This window comes from Trachypithecus francoisi, unplaced genomic scaffold, assembly GCF_009764315.1.
Source record: "Trachypithecus francoisi isolate TF-2019V2 unplaced genomic scaffold, Tfra_2.0 Lachesis_group20, whole genome shotgun sequence".
NCBI lineage: Eukaryota > Metazoa > Chordata > Mammalia > Primates > Cercopithecidae > Trachypithecus > Trachypithecus francoisi.
The window spans coordinates 24,883,165-24,905,504 of record NW_022681466.1 but is presented as its reverse complement, the minus strand read 5'-3'; the positions used below and the strand labels follow the sequence as shown (position 1 = coordinate 24,905,504).

The window sequence follows — 22,340 nt, the reverse complement described above, 5'->3', positions numbered from 1 at the left end:
TCTGGGGAGCCTTGGGGACCAGTGTCCAGCATCCTGGAGCTGTGGTTTCTCCTGCTGGGCCCTGGGCCATATGGTCTCCCTTGCAGGGCAGCTGGGAGACTCCTGAGCTTCAGAGGCTGGCACCCTGCAAACTGCAGCACAGGGTGTGCAGCGGGCAAGGTGCTTCACTCCCCACACCGGAGAGCTGCTGTCCTGGCCTCCTCTCTGGCCTGCAGGGGGGTCTGCTGGCAGGGCCACCAGTTGCTCCCTGGAGAGGCCCACCTGTGCCAGCCACCCTTGCCAGGGTAAACAGGGCACTAAGTGTCTGGGCTGGTGCCTGCCTAAGGCTGGGCACTGCTTCTCCACACAGGGCTCAGCTCCCAGTTGTGGCTTGGGTTGCCTCCTCCAGCTAAATGACAGGCCTGATGCCCCAGGCCCCATAAACAGTGTTTTCTTGGGAGGTGGGGGTCATGGGGCTGCTGAGCAGACAGATAATCAAGTTGGACTGGGAAGACAGCATGTTGCCTCCTCGAAGGTGGGGAAGGCTTTTGTGACCCTCTCCCAGTGCTGCGGGATCCTTGCCCCTCTTGGGTGACACTGGTTGAATCCTCTGTTATTCGCCCAACACGCACACACACTCACACTCACACACCACCAGCCCTCTGCACCAGGTTCTCAGCATCAATTTACTTGTGAGTGCAAACAAGCGGTGGCTGGGATCTGGTCAGCTGGTCCTGTGCTGTGCGTCCCCTCTGTTCACAATCCAAGGCTGAAGCCCGCAAAGACTGAGCCACATCTCTAAATCACTGCATGACGGTGTGCACTTGGATGTGTACCTGGCCCTCCAGACACTGCAATGCTGCCACCCAGCCCTGCCCCATTCCCTGGACATCACTCTGGCTGGCTCGTTCTCGGTCCACCTCCTTGCCGCCCCCTCCACCCTCCCCTCCCTGTATCTGACTCAGAATGAGAGGAGCCTCTGATTCCTCAGCCCTGCCTCTGACTCCCCACCAGGCTCCTACCCCCAGGGCAACCTCACAGGGAGGAGGAGCCCTAGCTCCAACCCCCTGAAGTAAAGCCCCCTCGAGGGGATGGGAGGAGTGGGCAGGTAGAGGCTGGACCTGGGAGAGCCAGGTCTGCAGGCCGAAGAACAGGCTTCCGGGGAGGGCACTGAGCAGGGGCCAGGCTGCCTGAAATAGAGGGGTGTGCAAGGGATGGCAGAGAGCAGGAGGATGCTCTGCCGACACCTGAGCCCGCCAGTAGCGAGGGAGCAGACCTCTGGGCTCAGCCACCCACTGCTTGTCCTGAGGAGGGGGGCAGTGGAGGAGCAGGAAGGTGTCCTCCTGGGCAGCTGGCAGGCCAGAGGCCCTGCCCCCACTTCACTGCGCTGGGGCTCCGAGCAGGGAGAGCGGACCCTGTGGGTAGGAAGGGGGTGCTGCCATCCTGGGGCTCTGGAAGTGTCCCCTCCCCACTCTCCCTCCCTCCGTCATTGCTCACCTCTGTTCCTGTCTCTGTCCTTTACTCTGCCGCCTCTCTTGTGCCTGTCTTTCTCTATCTCCCACTCTCTTCTCCCTTTTCTCCTTTCCTGCAATTTCCCTCCCCTCTCTCTTTTCCCCCAAGGGGAGCAGATCCAGTATCTGGGGCCAGCTTCCCAGAATGGAAGGTGGCTTTGTCCAGGGAGAGGGAGGCCCCTGACCCAAGCCCGTGGTCTCAAAATAGCCACATCCGGCTCCCCACTTCTTTGCCCAGACCCTCCTACAGGACCTCTCTGTGTCTGGGAGTCCTTGAAGCCAGAGCCTATTCTGCCTTGCCAGGTGGTACGGGAGCCCCAGTGCCCCCATATTCAGAACTGCTTGTCTCAGCAACGGGGATGAAAGCAGATCTCTCTCTCTCTCTCTCCTCTCTCTCTCTCTCTTTCTTTCTCTCTCTCTCATCCCCAAGAAGGCAATGCTGTGGGTGGCTGAGAGGCTGGAGTCTGAGCCCCATCGCTGGGTGACCAGCTACCCCGTGTGCCCAGGACAGTTCAGATCTATGCCATTGCCTGGATGTAACTGCTACGAGCACCCCACAGTATCCTAGTTTGGACTAGAAATTATATCCCCCATGGCCAGTCAGACCCTGGCAAAGCTCACAGCCTCTCTCACTCCCTTTATCCTCCCAGGAGAGCTGTATAGCCTGCTTTGGCCTCACTCAAGGACAACAGGGCCAGAGAGCGAACAGGGGAGCAGGAACTGTATAAATAGCCCATTTTGGGGGAGCCCCCCAGCATGGTGTCGGGCGGGTCTGCTTGCTGGAGAGGGAGGAAGGAGAACTGTGGTTGCCCCCAAGCAGCATGTAATTTAGGATTTATTTTGGGGCACTCTTTCTAGCTCGGGGTGGAGCTGAAGTTAATTTAAAGGTTTAATAGGGTCGAGGGCTAGATGGGGAGGAGGAGAGGGAAGCCCTCCCACATTTGGCGTGGCTGGGAAGGGAGTCCTTCCCCCGTTGCCTGCCAACTTCTATGCCTGGGTCTGTTCCTGGGAGGTTTCTAGGACACCTCAGCTCTTGTTCCCAGATGCTCCATGCCTCTCCCTGAGCCTCAGGGTGCTTCCAGCCCGATGGAGAAGCTGGTTCTACCTTTGTCTGATGGAGGGGGCACAGGCTCTGCCCTCAGGGTGCCCTCAGTCTGAGGGGAGACAGGACACAAGCCCAGCCTTCAGAGTGGCCAGTCATGATGGCAGCCCCCACCATGATATTAATTTTTAGTCTTTACTTGTTCATGCCTCTGTATCTGTGTGTCTTCCTGGAACTTAAGATCTGTGACAGCAGGACCTTCTAGCTGCCTCTCACAGCATCTTCGGCACTTGCCTAGCACCAAGCGGGCAATATTTCCTGAATGAATGAATGAATGAATGAACGAACTGGGAAACGGCACCAGATCTGAAAGCCACACGTCAAGAGGCAGCAGTGGACAAACTCTAAAGTCCTTCCGCATTCCAGCCTGTGTGATGTGACCCTCCACCTTGCTGCCTCCCACCCCTCTGGCCACACTCTTCAGCCACCCGCTGCTATGAGTACTGGCTGCCTCGGTGTCAGCCCCAGTTCCCACCTCCACCCCTTTCCTCACTACACTCCCTCCTCCTGCAACTGCCTTTGCTCCCATTGCCACATGACTTAATCCTGCCAGTCCTTCAAGGCCCTATGCAGAGTCACCTCCAGGAAGCCTGCTCAGGTCCCTCCACTGGATCCAAATGTCCGTAGCTTTTTCTCTGGGCCTCTTCTCTCACTCTGTCTGCATAGGCCTGCAGGGGTCATGGCTTCTCTCCATTTTAGGCCATAAGGCCCTGGGAGCCAGGATTGCCTGCAGTTGCCCTGGAGGCCAGTACCTTGAGGCGGCTCCATTGGAGGAAGTGTGAGCTGCCCAGTAGGCAGGTGGTCGTGTGTGCTCCTCTCTGCCCCAGCTTCTGGAAGTGCTGGAGGTGGGAACTGGGGCTGACACCAGGGCAGCCAGTGCTCTATGGTGAAAGGTGTATGTGGTGGTTTTTGGGGGTGTGTGGGGTGATTTCAGAAGCCAGGGAGGGGCCGGACACAGTGGCTCATGCTTGTAATCCCAGCACTTTGGGAGGCCGAGGCGGGCGGATCACGAGGTCAGGAGATCGAGACCATCCTGGCTAACATGGTGAAACCTTGTCTCTACTAAAAATACAAAAAATTAGCCGGGTGTGGTGGCAGGTGCCTATAGTCCCAGCTACTCGGGAGGCTGAGGCTGGAGAATGGCGTGAGCCCAGGAGGTGGAGCTTGCAGTGAGCCGAGATAGCGCCCCAGCATTCCAGCCTGGGCGACAGAGCAAGACTCTGTCTCAAAAAAAAAAAAAAAAAAAAAAGAGAAGCCAGGGAGGGCAACCAGGACCCCAGTTGGGTAGGGTAGCACGAAGTTTCCCTTAGAAAGATGTCGAGCCTTCTGGTCTGAGAGACGAGGAGGAGATCAAGAGGAAGAGTACTATAGGAGAAAGCCCAGGGGAGGGGGCGTAGAGGGGTGGGCAAAGGCTGGGGGACAGACAGAAGGAAAGGCTGGGGGACAGAGAGAAGCCTCTGGGTCCCTTGAACACATGTCCCTTCTTGGGCCTCACTTGCTTCATCTCTAGCCATTGGCACTGTTGGCTGTGCCTTGCCTAAGACCTCCTCCTGTGAGGCTTCAGGGGCTCTGGCTAATCATTCTCTGGCCTCTTTGCAGGCTGTGCCAGCTTCCTCTCTCTCCACCTTCTCCAGGGCACCTCCATGCATCCAGCTGTCTCATGGGCACCTCCACTTGGATGCCCTGACGCAAGTGCAGCAGCAAACTCCTAGCCGGATGGTCAAACTGAAACCTGGGGCTTTCAGATCTAGTGCTTTTCCCAGTTCATTCATTCATTCATTCATTCATTCATCAGAAGCCCAGGAACCAGCCTGAGCAGATCACTGGCCCCCATCCTTCTGCCCATCAGTCACCAAGTCCTCTGGCTTCTGCCTTTTAAATCTCTTATCAGTTTGGCCACCTCTTTCCACCTGGCTGCCACTGGCCTGGGCCTGGCCACCATCACCTCTCACCTGGGCCTCTGTGGCAGCCTTCTAGGAGGCCACCCCACCCCCGTTCTGAGCACCTTCCAACTCATCCTCCACAGCCTGCCCAGAAATCTTCCTAAGATGCACCCTAACAGCTTGCGCAGCTCCTGGGGTCCTGGCTGCTCCCTCCAGGCCTGATGCTCTCATGGCCCTGCCCTAGGCACGTTGTCACCTCTGGGCCTTGCAGATGCTGCTCCCTCCGCCCTCCATGCTCTTCCTCCTGGGCTCCTGCTGGTCACTCCTCACTCTGGGAAGCCTTCTCTATGCTCTTCACACCCGAGGTTGGGTCAGGAGTCCCCTTCCAGGAGCTGCTGTAACCTAATCTCCCCCATCACAGCACCTAGCATGGTAAATAGGACTTCACCCTCTTTATCTGGAAGTTCCACTGCAGCAGAGGCCATAGCAAGGCCTGAGGCAGAGTTTGCTGATGGAACATGCATTCAGGGAGACTGGGAGGGCAAGAGAGAAGAAAACTGAGGGCTTCCTTGAGGGGCTGGGCCTCTAAGGCAGTGCAGTCGGGAAGCTCCCAGGGGACGGAGACGAAGCCTCAGTTGGGGTGGTTGGGGTGCTGGCGCTGGGCTCACAGTCAAAGTTGCCCTGTGCCTGCACTATCCGTGGAGGCAGCCCCCACCCCCACGCAGGCTGCTTGTCCTGTGGAGGTTTTCCTCCCCAGGAGACGGAGAGAGTCGGCAGGACTCCCACTGTAGGCCTTGGAGGGGAAGAAGGCCTCTGCATCCTGGAGTGGGCCAAGGCTGTCTGCCAGCACCCAGCACCCACTGGCATCTTCCGCAGCAGCCTTGGGTCTGCACAAACTGGTTACAAACACATATGACTGCATCTCACTCCAATCCACAGCCATGCCAAGGAGAAGGATGCTACTCCCTGGGGCCTGCCTGCAGACAGCCCCACGAGATCTTCCTTAAGGATTTGTTTTCTACCTTGAACATTCACAGGCATTTTACTTCCTACCCCATGCTATGTCATTGTATGTTTTAGTATCAAAATAATGCTTTCCATCACTTACCATTGGAAAAAAACAGACACTCAAAGAGATGAGGCAAATTATCAGGCCTGAGCTATTCTTGCCCCAGCTAAGTCATCCATAGAATGGGCTGGTGAGCCTGCCGTTGCCTTGCCTTAGGATGGTGGCCACCACTAAATGGAGCAGTGGGTGTGAAGACTAGTGATTCGCATATGGAACTTGAGGTGTCGACCCTGCTGCCTGGGGGCTGGGCCCTCTCCAGGCCCCTCTGAGACTGGAGAAGCTGGAGGGAGCCTGAGGCCGACACCCCTAGCGTGGCCCCCACCCAGGTTCCCCCCCGACCCGCCCGAGCAGGCCGGGAACTGGGGGTCCAGGCAGCGGCTGCCCCCTCCCAGGCTAGAGGAAAGGGTGAGCTCACCCCCTGGCCCAGGCGGAGCAAGGGGGTAGGAGACATAATTAAAATGCCAGAGGTTAGGAGGTGAAGTTACAATGGAAAGAATGAAGCCCCAGCCCTGCTGCCGCTGCTTCTCCCACCCCGCTCCCTTTGCCAAGCCCACATTTGATTTTTATTTCGGGAGCCGCCAGCGCAGCACTTGGGAGGGAGTAGAGAAACCTCACTCTGGCTTGCCTTGCCACGTCTGGAGCTGGGGCCATGGAGTGGGGAGGGGGCTCTTGGGACCCAGAGGAAGAGCCCAGAGGCCCCCACCCCAGGACTCAACGTCCTCAGGGATCAGGCGCCAGGGAAGGGTGGCACTTGGGGCAGGGAGTGGGCTTGGGAGGCCAGGAAGAGAGATCTCGAAACAATGAAGGCATTCCTCGATGTTTGCATCGGCCTTTGCGCCTTCACTTTACTCTGGAGGCTGACCCCGGCCTCTTTCCCACTCCCAGCGCTAACTCTGCCTGCCCCCAACACTGGAGACTTTTGGTGCCCACTGACATGTGCATATTTGTGAAAGGGTTTGCTGTGTGGCCCTGGGAAGTTACTCCCCCTCTCTGGACCTCAGTCTTCTCCTCTGTGAAATGGGCAGGTTGGCAAGATTAGCAGGTTCAAACTGGGCTCTGCAGAGGTGTTGGCAGCCTGGGCCCTGCCCTCTCCTGGCCACCCTCTCCTGAGCACATCTCTTATCTGCCCCTTCTAGGGACTGGGGAGGTGGAGGGAGCAGGAGGCATCCCCTGAAGAGTGCTGAGCCCCCGCCGCCCCCCTGCAGACGGGAGCTGCTGGGGCCAACTCACATTTTCCTGCTCTCGGCTTTCTCCTCTGCCCATAATGCACTCCAGATGGTCTCTTCATCGGAGAGCCGCCGAGGCAGCGGATTCCAGAGGGAAAGAGGTTGGGCTCCTCTTTCCACCGGGATAGGGAGGGCTGGGGTGAGGGCCCTCTGAAAAAATGGGGTGGGGGTGGGTCCAACTTCACAAGAGGAGGGTAGGTGGAGGGGAGATCTCCTGAGGCACTCCACTGTGCCGCAGAGCCCAAAGACCGCCTGGGTTCCCTGTGGGGCAGCCGGAGCTCCTGGGCCCTGATGTGAAGGGGAAAAAGGCCTGCTTTTTCCAGTGTTTGGAAAAGAGCCAGACACAACTGGGTTCAAATCCCAGCCCTGACACGTAGAGGCTGTGTAGCCCCTTGAGTAGGGCACCTGACTTCATGGAACCTCAAGTCCCTCACTTGTAAAATGGGATGGGGTCAGGTGTGGTGGCTCACCCCTGTAATCCCAGCACTTTGGGAGGCCGAGGTGGGTGGATCACTTGAGGCCAGGAATTTGAAACTAGCCTGGACAACATAATGAGACCCTTCTTCACAAAAATAAATGAGCTAGGTGTGGTGGCTTGTGCCTGTGGTCTTAGCTACTTGGGAGGCTGAGGCAGGAGGATTGCTTGAGCCTAAGAGTTAGAGGGTGCCTTGAATTATGACTGCGGCACTGCACTGGAGCCTGGGCAATAGAGCAAAACGCTGTGTATTAAAAAAAATTTTTTTTAGTGGGATGGCTAATACTGACCTTGGTGTGAGGGCCACATGGGATGATGTACAGAAAAGGCTTCTCGTGTCCCTAGATGTTCAGGAAATATCCAGCAGCTGCCTGTGGAACCCTCCTCTCCTAGCACACAGCTCACCTCCCACTTAGGCCAAGTCTGAATGCTAAGAAAGCCTGTCACAGGTCTGACTCAGCCCCCTCCTGCTGCAGCTTGACAGCGCTTTCTTGGAGGACCCTCGGGGGATTTTAAATCACCCTTGGGAGACTGCTCTAGAGACAGGCTCAGGGAGGGAGGGTGCTACAAGCCTGAGGCTGAACCCAAGCTCAGTCTGACCTCCTCCCTGGACTGGCCCCTCCACCTCAGCAGAGGCAGGACTTCCCACTGGGCCTAGAGAGCCACGTCGAAGCAAGGAGACTGGGAAGGGGGGTGTGAGCAGGGGGCAGCCTCTCCCCAGCCAGGCCCCGCCTGCCCCTGGACTTCCCTGCCAGGACGGCCTCCCAGCCACGCTCACCCTCTCCGCCTCAGCAGTACCAGGGGGAGAGCTTCGATTTTTCCACCAGAGGAGCCAAGAGCAAATGAGAAGCAAATCCAGTCTGACTGCCTGTCCCGCTGCCTGCCCCTGCAGTGCATGGAGGGAGGGGAGAGTGAGCCCCCAGCCCCTTCCCTGCCTCCACTCCTAGGCACCAGCACCCAGGGGCGAAAGTGTCAGCCCCCGGGTTGGGGGGCGGGCAGTGGGTGCGGGACCTCACTGACCCACACCCACCATGAGGCAGAAAGTCTGGGGCCTGGGCTTATTGCTCCCCACCCCAGCCTTGGACAGAACAAGCACTGGAGGCTGCCCCCTCACTCCCCACTGCAAGTCCTGGGCTGGGGCCTCCATGTTGTGAGGGAGGGACAGAGTTGGATGGGGGTGCGGTCACTGCTCTCAGATGGCCCCAGCTAGATAAAGAGATGGGGCCTCCATCACGCCTCCCGCTCTTCTCACTGAGCTCTTTCCCCACTAAGGGTCCCTCCCTTCACTGAGCCTCTTCCCCACATTTGGCCCCCTCCTCCTCCTGAGCCCCAGTCCCTTACTGCATCCCTTCTCCATCTGCCCACACCACCCCGGCTGCCCTGCCCCTCTCCAGATACTCCACAGGGAGGCAGACAGGTTCCTACCACAATCCCATACCCCCAACAAGCAAGCTTGTTGGCTTCCCCGCACCCCTACCCGCAACCCCTGCTCTCCCCTAGGCTCCCCTATCCTCCTGCTCCACCACCCACAGTCCCCTGTTCTCTTTGGGCTGTCCTCACCTCCGACTTGAACTTCCTTCCCATCCACCCACAAACACACACTAGTGTCCCCCACCATCCTGCGCTCCTGAGCCCCCATATCACCTCTGAGCTCTCTCCTCCCCATCCCAGCCTCAATTTTTTTACAAGCACGGTCTCTACTTCCATCAATGTGGCTTACAGGTGAGACCCTGGAAACAGCCACACCCAGGAATAAGGGCAAACTGGACCTAGACCAGCTTCACTGCATCAAGATGGCTTCCCTGTATGCTGTCTGGCTACCAGAAGGCAATCAAATTCTCCCTGAAAGAAGATGATATCAGCCACAGCCTCTACAATCTGTCACCGGCAGCATCCACCATTCCACAAAATTTGGCCAGGCAGCTCTCTTCCCCTTCCTCCTCCTCCTCCTCTTCTCTTTCTTCCCCACCTTCTTCCTCCTCTCCTCCTTTGCTTTCTTCTCTACTTCTTCTTCCTTTTCCTTCTTCTTTCTCCTCCTCTTCTTCCCCTCCTCCTCTTCCTCCTATTCAGTCCAGAAGACTGAACTGACCCTCCGGAGCAAGCGGGGGTCCCCAGGGATAGGGTGGATGGGAGATGCAGTGGCTCAGCAAATGGTTCTGGAGCTCAAGTGAAGTGAGGAGGGTGTTTCCGATGTGGGGAGTGGCCAGAGCAGGAGAAAGAGGGGCAAAGGAGGACATTCAAGTGGGAGGGCAGTCCAGTGTGGGATGTCAAAACCCAAGCAAGGTAAGGAAGATGTCCACTTGGGTCCCAGCTCAGCAAGGGAGAGTAAGTCATGAGAAAGGTGAAGAGGGCATCTGACCAGGGTAGTGACCAAGCCCAAAAAAGGGGAATTCAGGGGGAATGAGAAGGGCATTCCTGCAGGAGTGGGCAGGGCATCCAGGAGGAGCTTGATGTAGGACCTCAGAGCCTGTTGAGTGGAGGAGCACGTCCATGAGGGGAGGTGGGGGTAGGGAGGCCCAAGGCAGAGTGATGGAACCCATGAAGGCTGAGGGTGGCTTCCGTGTGGGGAGAGAGGTGGCATGCTGGAGTCTGAGAGACAAAGAGGCATCCATGTGGTGGGCTGGCCCAGGGCAGGGTGTCAGAGCCCAAGATTGCTGAGGAGAGTCTGGGTGGGGTGGAGGGCATGGGATATCGGTTGCCGTGGAAGTTAAAGCAAATCCATCTTGGATACTAATCCGCCATGTTGACTTCTGAGTAACCCCAGTTCCAGAGAGGCCTTTAAGATTTCTACTTTAACTACTGTTAACTAAATCTTGCCCTTAGGCATATTACATAGCATTTTTGCCTTTCCCCGAGGGGCCAATTTCAACTGTCTTAACATTGCTGCCCTGGGGTATACAAGCCTTGGAGTTGGGAGCAACAGTGTGGGGATCCGCCATTTTGCTTGCTGATGTCAGACATGATTTCTCTTTTTAATTACTTATTAAATGTTTCTTTCTGAGGAACTGGGTTTGTCAGCCTCTTTCTTTAGCCTCTCAGCTTCCTCAGCCTTTGGGGACAGGTTTGCCTGGACCTGCCCACTGCAGAACAATTATATACAGTGGGACTGACTCAATGAGAAAAAGTGAGCTAGGTTTCTCACTGTCGGCAAAGAAGATTATAATATGGAAAAGTAGCCTGGGTGCAGGGGCTTGTGCCTGTAATTCCATCACTGTGGGAGGCCAGGATGGGCAGATCATTTGAGACTAAGGGTTTAAGACCAGCCTGGGCAATGTGGTGAGACCTCGTCTCTACAAACAATACAAAACATTTGCTGGATGCAGGGGTACGTGCCTGTAGTCTCAGCTACTCAGAAGGCTGAGGTGGGAGGATCACTTGAGCCCAAGAGGTCAAAGCTGAGGTGAGGCATGATCAGGCCACTGCATTCCATCCTGGGTGAGAGAGTGAGACCCTATCTCAAAAGGAAAGAAAAGGAAAGGAAGGGAAGGGGAAGGGGAAAGGGAAGGGGAAGGGGAATGGGAAGGGGAAGGGAAGGGAAATGAACCCTCTGATGGTCTCACATGTAATCCTATACACCTGGATTGGAATTGGAGGTAATACATGGAGAGATGTAGAGGTTGGGTGCAGTGGCTCATGCCCATAATCCCAACACTTTGGGAGGCCGAGGTGGGAGGATCACTTGAGGCCAGGCATTTGAGACCCTCTTGGGTAACATGGTGAGATCCCATCTCTACACAACAAGAATAAACAAAATAGCCAGGTGTAGAAATAAATACTGATGCAAATGCATGTATGTATGTGTTTATGTTGTGTGTGCATGAGTCAATATATGTATACTTATGTGTATACATACAGATATTTCCCGGCTTTATCCATTGAGAGGGCCTGGGAGCCAGGACACAATAATAATGAGTGTAGCTAGCACTCAAGCCTTTTTTTTTTTTTTTTTAATCAGCCTACGTCATGCTTTGATAGCACCTAAGTCTTTTTTTTTTTTTTTTTTTTGAGAAGGAGTTTCACTGTTGTTGCCCAGGCTGGAGTGCAATGGCATGACCTTGGCTCACTTCAACCTCCGCCTCCCGGGCTCAAGCGATTCTCCTGCCTCAGCATCCCGAGTAGCTTGGATTACAGGCATGCACCACCACGTCCGGCTAATTTTGTACGTTTAGTAGAGACAGGGGTCTCACCATGTTGGTCGGGCTGGTCTCGAACTCCCGACCTCGGGTGATCTGCCTACCTTAGTCTCCCAAAGTGCTAGGATTCTAGGCGTGAGCCACCTTACCCGGCCAATAGCACCCAAGTCTTAATGTCTAAATACCACTGTCCACTGGAAGAAACCAGGGCTCCTTGGCGAAATGGCTAATTATAGGGATAGGGCAGGGAAAGTACAAGATAAGCCTGAATCCTCTTGTGCCAGAAAATAAAGTGCTCAGAAATGATTAAACAGAGTGATCCCAGGAACCAGCAATTCCATTCCTAAGGATACCCAAGAGAAATGAAAACATATGTTTGTACAAAACTTGTGCAGGTTTACCTTGTTTTATTACACTTCATTTTAGTGTGCTTCACAGATAATGCAGTTTTCACAAATCGAAGTTTAGCGCCAACATTGCTTTGAGCAAGCCTATTGGCTTCATTTTTCCAACAACGTGTGCTTACTTTGTGTCTCTGTCATTTCTGGTAATTTTCAGAATATTTCGAACTTTTTCATTAGTATTGTGTCTGTCTGTTATGATGATCTGTGGCCAGTGATCTTTGATGTTACTATTGCAATTATTTTGGAATTCCATGAACCATGCCCATAGAAGATGGCGAGCTTAATCAGTGTTGTATGTGTTCTGATTGCTCCATCAACCAGCCATTTTTCCATCTCTCTCCCTGTTTCCTGAGACGTAACACTCTTGAAATCAGGCCAGTTAATAACTTTACAATAACCTGTAAATGTTCAAGTGAAAGGAAGAATCACACATCTCTCACTTTAAATCAAAGTTAAAAATTATTAAACTCATTAAGAAAGGCATGTTGAAAGCTGAGACAGGCCAACAGCTAGGCCTCTTGTGCCAAATGGTTAGCTAAGTTGTGAATGCAAAGAAAGAGTTCTTGAAGAAAATTAAAAGTACTACTTTTGTGAATACACGAATGATAAGAAACTGAAATAGCCTTACGCTGCTGATATAGAGAAAGATTTAGTGGTCTGGATAGAAGATCAAACAACCACGACATTCCCTTAAGCCAAAGCCTAATCCAGGGCAAGGCCTCTTCAATTCTATAAAGGCTGAGAGAAGTGAGGAAGCTGCAGAAGAAAAGTTAGAAGTTACCAGAGGTTAGTTCATGAGGTTTAAGGAAATAAGCTGTCTCCAAAACATAAAAGTACAAGGTGAAGCAGCAACTGCTAATGGAGAAGCTGCAGCAAGTTATTCAGATCTTGCTAAGATCGTTGATGAAGGTGGCTACACTAAACAACAGACTTTTTTTTTTTTTTTTTTTGAGACAAAGTCTCACTCTGTCATCAGGCTGGAGTGCAGTGGCATGATCTTGGCTCACTGCAACCTCTGCCTCCTGGGTTCAAGCGATTCTCCTGCCTCAGCCTCCCAAGTAGCTGGGACTACAGGTGCACGCCACCACGCCCGGCTAATTTTTGTATTTTTAGTGGAGGTGGGATTTGTTTCACCACGTTGGCCAGGATGGTCTCCATCTTTTGACCTTATGATCGGCCTACCTCGGCCTCCCAAAGTGCTGTGATTATAGGCATCAGCCACTGCGACTGGTCCCCAGACTTTCAATGTAGATAAAACAGCCTTCTCTTGGAAGAAGATGCCATCTAGGATTTTCATAACTAGAGTGGAGAAGGCAATACTTGGTTTCAAAGCTTCAAAGGACAGGCTGACTCTCTTGTTAGGAACTAATGCAGCCGATGACTTTAAGTTGAAGCCAATGCTCATTTACCTTTGCAAAAACCCTAGGGTTGTTGGCTGGGTGCAGTGCCTGTAAACCCAGCACTTTGAAAGGCCAAGGCAGGCGGATTGCCTGAGGTCAGGAGTTAGAGACCAGCCTGGCCAACATGGTGAAACCCCATCTCTACCAAAAAATACAAAAATTATCTGGGTGTGGTGGCCTGCACCTATAGTCCCAGCTACCGGGGAGGTTGAGGTGGTAGGATCTCTTGAACCTGAGAGGCAGAAGTTGCAGTAAGCCAACATCACACCATTGTACACCAGCCTGGGCAATAGAGTAAGACCCTGTCTCAAAACAAAAAACAATAAAACCCAAGCCCTAGGCTTGTTAAGAATGACGCTATATCTACTTTGCCTGTGGTCTAGGAATTGAATAACAAAGCCTGGATGACAGCACATCTGTTTACAGAATGGTTTACTGAATATTTTAAGCCCACTGTTGAGACCTACTGTTTAGAATAAGATGTCTTTCAAGATATTACTGCTCATTGACAATGTATCTGATCACCCAAGAGCTCCGATGGAGATGTACATGGAGATTAATGTTGTTTTCCTGCCTGCAAACATAGCATCCATCTTGCAGCCCACAAAACAAGGAGTAATTTTGACTCTTCAGTCTTATTATTGAAGGAATTTATTTCCTAAAGCTATAGGAAATGCCAGAGATACTGATTCCTCTACTGGATCTGGGCAAGGTAAATTGAAAAGCTTCTGGAAAGGATTCACCATTTTAGATACCATTGAGAACATTTATGATTCATGGGACAAGGTCAAAACATTAACATTAATAGGAGTTTGGAAGAAGTTGATTCCAATCCTAATTGACTTTGAGGGATTCAATACTTCAGTGGAGGAAGTAACTGCAGATGTAGAAACAGCAAGGAACTAGAATTGGTAGTGGAACCTGATGATGTGACTGAATTGCTGCAATGTCATGGTAAAACTTGAACAGATGAGGAAATGCTTCTTATGCATGAGCCAAGAAAGTGGGTTTTTGAGATGGAATCTATTCCTGGTGAAGATGCTGTGAACACTGTGGAAACAACAAAGGATTTAGAATATTTCGTAAACTTAGCTGATAAAGCAGCAGCAGGGTTTGAGAGAATTGACTACAATTTTGAAAGAAGTTCTACTGGTGTAAAATGCTTTCAAATAGTATCACATGCTACAGAAAAATCTTTCTTGAAAGAGTCAATCGATGTAGCAAACTTCGCTGTTGTTTTATTTTAAGAAATTGTCACAGCCACCCCAACCTTCAGCAGCCACCACCCTGACCAGCCAGCAGCTATCACCATGGAGGTAAGACTCTTCATCAGCAAAAAGATTATGACTTGCTGAAGGCTCAGCTGATTGTTAACATTGTTAACTTTTTTTTAATTTTAATTTTTATTTTTAGCAATAATCTTTCTTTCTCTCTCTCTATTTCTTTCTTTCTTCTTTTGTTTTATTTTTAAATAGAGATGAGTTCTCAGTATGTTGCCCAGGTTGGTCTTGATTTCATGAGCTCAAGTGATCCTCCCACGTTACTTTTTTTTTTTTTTTTTTTGAGACAGAGTCTCATTCTGTCGCCCAGGCTGGAGTGTAGTGTCACGATCTCGGCTCACTGCAACCTTTGCCTCCTGGGTTCAAGCAATTGTCCTGCCTCAGCCTCCTGAGTAGCTGGGATGATCGGCGCACATCACCACACCTGGCTAATTTTTCTATTTTTAGTAGAGACGGGTTTTCACCATGTTGGCCAGGCTGGTCTCGAACTCCCGGCCTCAAGTGATCTGCCAGCCTTGGCTTCCCAAAGTGCTGGGATTACAAGAGTGAGCTGCTGTGCCTGGCAAACCAAAGTATTATATGCACTGGGAAACCAAAGTATTCGTGTGACTCACATTATTGCAATGTTTGCTTTATTGTGGCAGTCTGGAACTGAACTGGCAATATCTCTGAGATATGCCTGTATGTGAATTTTTATAACATTATTCATAGTAGCCACAAGTTAGAAACAACCCAAATGCTCAGCAATGGTTGGATAAACAAAATGTAGTACAGCCTTACAATGGAATATTGTTCAGCCATAAAAAAGAATGAAGTAATTGTACATGCTACAACCTGGATAAACCTCAAAAACATTATGCTAGTGAAAGAAGCCAGTTACCAAAGACTACATATTGTATGATTCCATTTATATTAACTATGTAGAATAAGGAAATCTACAGAGATAGAAAGCAGATTAGTAGCTGCCAGGGGCTGGAGTGGGTGGGAGGATAGGGGGATGATAGCTGAAGGTTACAAGGCTTGTTTTAGAGATAATGAAAGTGTTCTAAAATTGACTGTGGTGACGGTGGCACATACCTGTGAATATGCTTAAAATCGTTGAATTGTATACTTTACTTTAAATTGGTGAGTTGTAACATATGAGAATTATACCTCAATAAAGCTGTTTAAAAAAAAGAAAAGAAAAGTGCTCAAATGAGCGATGGAGACATGTCAAAACAACATGGAAGCCAGCTAGAAGGGGCTTCCACTGGCTGGAGCTGGAAAGTTTGAGCATCAAAATAAGTAATAATATCAATGGATTATAACTTACAGAATAAAATAGGAATCTGTGACTCTGTACTGTTGTAAATAAATGAATATGTGGGATGTTTGTTGAGGAATGGGCTATTTACATATTCTCAAAGCACCTTTCCACAAAATACTTATTAATTACAAAGAGAAAATCAGTAACTTTGCAGTGGAGAAAACTAGCAGACACCACCTTAATCAAATGACCAAAGTGGACATCAATAGCAATGGGATAAATGAGAATCGTGTACCACCTATAGGATGCAGTGAGAAAGACAGAATCACTTCTGTGATATTCCTGCACACAATGCATAACCTGAATCTAATAATGAAGAAACACTGAATGAGCACAAATTAAGGGGCGTTCTAGGTAATAACTGGCTCATAATCTATAAAAATGTCATTGAAATTAAGAACAGATTGAAGAACTGTTCCAGATTTTAAAAGACCAGAGATAACTGAGAACTAAATGGAATATGTGATTCTATGCTGAATCCTTTTGCATAAAAACATTACTGGGCACACTGGTGAAATTTGAATAGAGTCTTTGCTGTGGATTAGCTGGCAGTAATCTACCAGTGTTAATTTCCTGATTTTGATGGTGGTTTTATAGTTATCTAGGAGGATGTCCTTGTTCATAGGAATTATACATTGAAGTGTTTGAGTGGTGATGGCAACTTAATCTCAAATGATTTCAGGAAAAATGTTCTTTGTACTATAGTTGTGATCTTTCTGTACATTTGAGACTGCTTCAAAGTTAAAAAAATTCTACTATGGCTTGGAAGGGATTAAAAAAAAATACATGCATGTGAAGAAGAAACTGGACTAATACCTGAAAACCAAGAGAAAAGCAAACCATAGAAAATACAGCCTCACAGGAGATCCAGATACTGGAGTTAGCAGTTGGAGTTTTGAACTAATTATCATTACTTTGTGTAAGAAAATAGATGAAAAGCTGGATAGTTTCACTAGATAATTGGAATTAATAAAAAATGAAGAATCAAGTGGAGTCCTAGAGTGGAAAAAAATATACTAACTGAAATTGAGAATTTATTTCACAGGACTAAAGGCAGATTAGATAGAGCAGAAGAGGGAATTAGTGAATTGGAAGACAGGTCAGTAGAAAATACTTTTTTTTTTTTTTTTTTGAGACGGAGTCTCGCTCTGCCGCCCAGGCTGGAGTGCAGTGGCCGGATCTCAGCTCACTGCAAGCTCCGCCTCCTGGGTTTACGCCATTCTCCTGCCTCAGCCTCCCAAGCAGCTGGGACTACAGGCGCCCGCCACGTCGCCTGGCTAGTTTTTTGTATTTTTTAGTAGAGACGGGGTTTCATCATGTTAGCCAGGATGGTCTCGATCTCCTGACCTCGTGATCCGCCCGTCTCGGCCTCCCAAAGTGCTGGGATTACAGGCTTGAGCCACCGCGCCCGGCCAGTAGAAAATACTTTGATCGTAGCATAGACAGAAAAAGGATAGAGAACACAAAAATGCCATTAATATTATATGCAGCACAATAAAAAGTTATGTCATATGTGTTTCTGGAGTCCAAAAAGGAGAAGGAGAGAGAATGGGGTAGAGGCAATATTACTGGCCAAAATTTTTCTATAACTAACACATCAAGCTAAACAGGTTTAATACAAAGAAATCATACTTGGACACATTGTACTTAAACTGTAAAATGTTAAATTCAAAGGGAAAAATCTGGAAAGCACCAGAAAAGAAAACAAAAGCACATTCCTCCAAAGAAACAACCATAGACTGACAAATTGAAATTATATTTGAGATGAAAATCGCAAAATCTAAATATAGATTTTTTTTTTTTTTGAGACAGAGTCTCGCTCTGTCACCCGGGCTGGAGTGCAGTGGCCGGATCTCAGCTCACTGCAGGCTCCGCCTCCTGGGTTTACACCATTCTCCTGCCTCAGCCTCCTGAGTAGCTGGGACTACAGGCACCTGCCACCACGCCTGGCTAGTTTTTTGTATTTTTTTAGTAGAGACAGGGTTTCACCATGTTAGCCAGGATGGTCTCGATCTCCTGACCTCGTGATCTGCCCATCTTGGCCTCCCAAAGTGCTGGGATTACAAGCTTGAGCCACCACACCCGGCCTAAATATAGATTTTTTTAAAAAAAACATAGCCCAGGTTGAAGTGCAGTGGTGTGATCTTGGCTCACTGAAACTTCCGCCTCCCGGGTTCAAGTGATTCTCGTGCCTCAGCCTCCTGAGTAGCTAGGATTACTGGTGCCTGCCACCAAGCCTGGCTAATTTTTGTATTTGTAATTTTTGTATTTTTAGTAGAGACAGGGCTTCACCATGTTGGCCCAGCTGGTCTCAAATTCCTGACCTCAGGTGATCTACCAGCCTTGGCCTCCCAAAATGCTGCAATTACAGGCATGAGCCAATGTGCCTGACCCTAAATATAATTTGAATGTATTTTGAATGGATGGGATTAACAGCAGATGAAATATCACAGAAGAAAAGATCAGTAAACGTCAAGATATATGAAGACATTATCAACAGAAAGTTTCTGAAAGGAAGAACATGGAAAGAAATAACCAAAAACATAACAGAGCCACGGTCATCCCCGGGATAATATCAAGTGCTCTGACATACTTGTAGTTGAAGTCCAGAAAGAGAGGAGAAACAGGAAAACAGAAAATTTTTTGAAAAAATAATGACCAAAAGTTTTCCAACTTTGATGAAAACTAGAAACTCAAAGATCCCAGAATCTCAATACCAACTGTAAAGATAGTAAATGACAGCAAGATTCATTATAATCAAATTGCTGAAAATCAGAGATGATGAGAAAATCTTAAAAGAAGCCAGAGGGAAAAAGAGACATTGCATATAGAGGGACAAAGATAACAATGATCATGGACTTATTGTCAGAGACAACGTAAGCCAGAAGATAATAGAATACAGTTTTTTAAGTTGTGGAGAAAAAAAAGTACTCTCAACGTAGATCTCTAAACCAAGTGAAAATATCTTTAAAATGATGGTGAAATAAAGACTTTTTCACATGCACAAAGAATGAGAGACTTCGCCATCAGTCGACCTACACTATAAGAATGTTAAAGAGGCTAGACCTGGTGGCTCACTCCTGTAATCCCAACACTTTCGGAGGCCAAGGCGGGTGGACACTTGAGGTCAGGAGTTCTAGACCAGCCTGTCCAACATGGTGAAACCCCATCTCTACTAAAATACAAAAATTAGCCGGGCATGGTGGCAGGCGCCTGTAATACCAACAGAGAGTGAGACTTTGTCTCAAAAACAGAGAGAGATTCTTTTGTGTATTCATGGTCATGTGTAAGATGTGCCTCCCTCCAACCTTGTTACCATGTGAATGTCAGCACTTTACCCATTTGATGATCTGATGTGAGGGAAAAAAAGTAAAAAGTAGGCTGGGAGCGGTGGCTCATGTCTGTAATCCCAGCACTTTGGGAGGCTGAGGCAGGTGGATCACCTGAGGTCAGGAGTTCGAGACCAGCTTGGCCAAAATGGCGAAACCCTGTCTCTACTAAAAATACAATAATATTAGCCAGGCATGGTGGTGGGTGCCTGTCATCCTAGCTACTCAGGAGGCTGAGGCAGGAGAATTGCTTGAACCCCGGGGGATGGAGGTTGCAGTAAGCCAAGATCGTGCCACTTCACTCCAGCCTGGGCAACAAGAGTGAAACTCTGTCTCAAAACAAAAAAGTAAAAATTATTCTTTCTTTTTTCCTTTTTTTCTTTTTTTTTTAAGAGATGGAGTGTTGCTGTGTCGCCAGGCTGGAGTGCTTGGCTTACTGTAACCTCTGCTTCCTGGGTTCAACCGATTCTCCTGCCTCAGCCTCCCAAGTAGCTGGGACTACAAGCATGAGCCACCATGCCCGGCTAAATTTTGTATTTTTAGTAGAGACAGGTCTTCACCATGTTGGCCAGGCTGGTCTCGATCTTTTGACCTCGTGATCCGCCTGCCTCAGGCTCCCAAAGTGTTGGGATTACAGGCGAGAGCCACCCCACCCGGCCATAAAGTCTATTCTTAACAAATCTCTCAGCCAGAAGAATTTCAAATGATTTACACAGATAGTCTGCCCTCAACCAGTGGAGCATAACTCCCCACTTCTTAAATGTGAGCTGGCATAAAGACTTCCTTCCAAAGATTACAGTGTGGAAAGGGAGAAAAATTAGTAAATTTAGAGAAACCTGGCAAATGCTAACCTCAGCTGGGTGATCAAAGTCAATATCAATAATGGTAAGTCAGGCCGGGCATGGAAGAGCCGAGATCGCACCACTGGGCAACCTCTGCCTCCCAGGTTCAAGTGATTCTTCTGCCTCAGCCTCCCGAGTAGATGGGACTACAGTCCGACTCCACCATGCCCAGCTGATTTTGTATTTTTAGTGAAGACAGAGTTTCATCATGTTGGCCAGGCTGGTCCTGAACTTCTGACCTCAAGTAATCCACCCGCCTTGGCTTCCCAAAGTGCTGGGAGTACAGGTGTGAGCCACTGTGCCCGGCCTGATGGTATGTATTCTTGACCTGATGTGATGAAAATGGCACTTTTATCTTTGTAGTCTTCCTTTGTAAAACCGATAACCCCAGTTTAACCATGAGAAAAACATTAGGTAAATCCCAATAGAGGGACATTCTATAAAGTGCCTGACCAATACTCCTCAAAACCATCAAGGTCATTAGAAAAAGGATAGTCTGAGAAACTGTCACAGGCTTGAGGAGCCGGAGGAGATATGATGACTAAATAAATGTGATATCTTGGATGGGATCCTGGGTCAGCAAATGGACATTAGGTTAAAACTAAGGCAATCTCCCAAGTGTCCATTCATTGACAGATGAGGGAGTAAACAAAATGTGTGATAGCCATACAACGGAACGTTATTCAGTGTTCAAAAGCCTCCTGGGCGTGGGGATTCAGGACTGTAATCCCAGCACTTTGGAAGGCTGAGGTGGGCAGATCACTTGAGGCCAGGAGTTTGAGACTAGCCTGGCCAACATGATGAAACACCATCTCAACTAAAAATACAAAAATTAGCCAGGCACTGTGGCGGGCACCTATAATCTCAGCTACTCAGGAGGCTGAGGAAGGAGAATCATTTGAACCCAGGAGGCAGAGGTTGCAAATAAGCTGAGATCACGCCACTGCACTTCAGCCTGGGTGACAGAGTGAGATCCCATCTCAAAAAACAAACAAACAAAATACTAAGAAAATTTGAATAGAGTATGAACTTTAGTTAATAATAAGGTATCACAGATCCATTAATTGCAACTAATGCACTATGCTAATAATAAGGAAAACTGGATACAAGATGTATGAAAATGCTGTACTATGTTCCTGATTTTCTGTATATCTAAAACTGTTCTAAAAATAAAGTTTATAACTAAAAAAACCAACATTCATAGCTCATGGGCCATAAAAATCAGGTCATGGGGCATATGCTAACTTAACTGCCTTAGAACAAGTACTAACAAATTTTTTTTTTTTTTTTTTTGAGACGGAGTCTCGCTCTGTGGCCCAGGCTGGAGTGCAGTGGCCGGATCTCAGCTCACTGCAAGCTCCGCCTCCCGGGTTCACGCCATTCTCCTGCCTCAGCCTCCCGAGTAGCTGGGACTATAGGCACCCACCACCTCGCCCGGCTAGTTTTTTGTATTTTTTAGTAGAGACGGGGTTTCACAGTGTTAGCCAGGATGGTCTTAATCTCCTGACCTTGTGATCCGCCCGTCTCGGCCTCCCAAAGTGCTGGGATTACAGGCATGAGCCACCGCGCCTGGCCAAGTACTAACAAATTTTAAAGCAATATAGGTAATTAGACATTAGTAGAGATAAAATAAATATTTTAAAATATTCAATTAATTCAAAAGAAGGCAGGAAAATAGGAAAAAGAAATAAAGTATATATGGGGCGAATAGAAAACAAATAGCAAGATGGTAGATTTGAGCCCAATGATGTTGACACAATTACATCAGAAGTAAATAATCTAAATATTCTAAAACCTAATTATCAAACTGGATAAAATAAAACAAAGAACAAGACTCAACTTTATGCTATCTTTAATATGTAAGATTGGCACCTAATAATTTCAGAGAAATGATGGAAACCAGGAGACAATTAAATGATGTATTTGAAGGCCAGGCACGGTGGCTCATGCCTGTAATCCCAGACTTTGGGAAGCCAAGGTGGGAGGATCACATGAGGCCAGGAGTTTGAGACCAGCCTGGCCAACATGGTGAAACTTCGACTCTGCTAAAAATACAAAAATTAGCCATGCATGGTGGCAGGCACCTGTAATCCCAGCTACTTGAGAGATTGAGGCACAAGAATTGCTTGAACCCAGGAGGCGGACGTTGCAGTGAGCCAAGATCATACCACCGCACTCCAGCCTGGGTGATAGAGTAAGATTCGGTCTCAAAAAATATTATATATTTGAAATGCTGTAAAATAACTGGCAAACTAGACAAGTGAAAATATTCTCTAAAAGATGAAGAGGCTGGGCATGGTGCCATGCACCTGTAGTACTAGCTACTGTGGAGGCTGAGGCAGGAGGACTGCTTGAGCCCAGGAGTTTGAGGCCAGCTTGGACAACATAGTGAGACTCTGTT

The 22,340-nt window shown here is 49.1% G+C and overlaps 1 pseudogene; it reads left to right on the top strand.

The window, feature by feature from the left end:
* The first annotated feature begins 19,002 nt into the window (after window positions 1-19,002).
* Window positions 19,003-19,116, top strand: LOC117068130 (annotated as a pseudogene).
* Window positions 19,117-22,340: the final 3,224 nt, after the last annotated feature.